Source organism: Myotis nattereri, assembly GCF_964212035.1.
Source record: "Myotis nattereri genome assembly, chromosome: 4".
In the NCBI taxonomy this organism is placed as follows: Eukaryota; Metazoa; Chordata; class Mammalia; order Chiroptera; family Vespertilionidae; genus Myotis; species Myotis nattereri.
The window spans coordinates 37,126,541-37,128,663 of record NC_138079.1 but is presented as its reverse complement, the minus strand read 5'-3'; positions in this window follow the sequence as shown (position 1 = coordinate 37,128,663).

Here is a 2,123-nt window from a genome sequence, read left to right as displayed (position 1 = left end):
TAGCAAAAGGGTAATATGCAAACTGACCCTAACAACAGAAAGACTGGGAATGACTGGTCACTATGACACACACTGACCACCAGGGGGCAGACACTCAATGCAGGAGCTGCCCTCTGGTGATCAGTGCGCTCTCACAAGGGGGAGCTCTGCTCAGCCATAAGCCAGGCTGATGGCTGCCAGTACAGCAGTGGTGGTGGGAGCCTCTCCTGCCTCTTCAGCAGCGCTAAGGATGTCTGACTGCAGTTTAGGTCTGCTCCCAGCTGGCAAATGGACATCCCCCGAGGGCTGGCGGGCTGCTAGAGGGATGTCTGATTGCCATCTTAGGCCCAATCCCCTGGGGAGCAGGCCTAAGCCAGCAAGTGGTCACCCCCGAGGGGTCCCAGACTGTGAGAGGGCATAGGCCGACCTGAGGACCCCCTACCACCGAGTGCACAAATTTTTGTGCACCGGGCCTCTAGTATTCTAATATCTCTCTGTATACCACATTAAGAGTAAAAACACTTTCAGAGTGCTTGACTAATTTCCCTGTGATGAAGTATTTACAACTTTAACTTTAACATCACAAGCTCTTGGAACTTGAGAGGAAGCAACATATAACTATGTCCAAAAATGGATTCAGTAGGAATATTCCTACTCTGTCTAGAGCAGGGGTGGGCAAACTTTTGACTCGAGGGCCACAATGGGTTCTTAAACTGGACCGGAGGGCCAGAACAAAAGCATGGATGGAGTGTTTGTGTGAACTAATATAAATTTAAAGTAAACATCATTACATAAAAGAGTATGGTCTTCTTTTTTTTAGTTTTATTCATTTCAAACGGGACGGATCCGGCCCATGGGCCGTAGTTTGCCCACGGCTGGTCTAGAGTTTGTCCTTGTGATTTATTAATAGTCATCGCAAATGCTGGCATCACAGGAAACTGTAGTCAAATTAATTTAAATGGGAGGCCAGTGTCAGATGGGGACAAATCAATTCTTGGAATCAGAACAACCTCCCCTTCCGAAGACCCTGTTAATACTTCAACTTCAATAATGTTAGGTCACAATCTTTTGATAATAAATCTAGTACCATTATAAAGACCCAATTTACTATTAAGATTTCTCAGTAGCATGATGACTGCACCTACTTTCAATTTTAATTTATAACACGGCATTCCCAAAGGAGTAATACTATTAAGAAATTTGATCGGAATATTTTCCTTTTCGGCATCATCTGTTGAATCAATGGAATCATCACTCAAATAGGTGTGAAAATCTCCATCAAGTATATCCAAAATTCTTTCATTTAATTTATGAACGTGCTCATTTTTAGGACAAAAAAATCGCACATTTAGATATATTTTTAGTACTATCTATAGATATACTATTTCCAAGGGTAGCTTCAGTAATAGATCCATTACAAATCATTTCACAGGAGATTTCACTAATATCCATCCTATATAATAAAAAGCTAATATGCAAATCGACCAAATGGTGGAATGACACGTCGCTATGATGTGCACTGACCACCAGAAGCCAGGCTCACAGCTGGTGAGTGCAGCGACGGTAGCGGAAGCCTCTCCCACCTCCGCATCAGTCAGACATCCCCTGAGGTCTCCCGGATTGCGAGAGGGCACAGGCCAGGCTGAGGGACACCCCCCCCACCGAGTGCACTCTAGTTCCTAAACGAAAACTGCTCTCAAGTTTGCCATCTCCAAGTTTTACTAACCATTTGCTATAAGCAAAATCCTCTGATCTCATGTTTCTTTTAAGAGACAACTGTCTGAAACATCTCCAAACACTACAACACTCAGCCAGCTTTAGAGGTACGTTGTGCCAATAGTTGGTCTTCAGACATATTCTATCAAAGATGCCTTTTTTTCAGCTTCAGAATGTCAACAAAAACAACAAAATTCACGATCAACAGTGACAGATCGAAACACGAATGCGATTGGCACCAGTGAGAGCTTTGTATGTATCGCGCATGCACAAGTCAAGCCAGTATGTGTCATATGTAGTGGCCGGTCTGACAGATGGACGTTTGGTCACTTAGCCTTTTATATATAGAGATACTTTACGTACCACACAATTCACCCATTTGAAGTGTATAATTAAATGGTTTTTAGCATGTTCACAGAATTGAACAA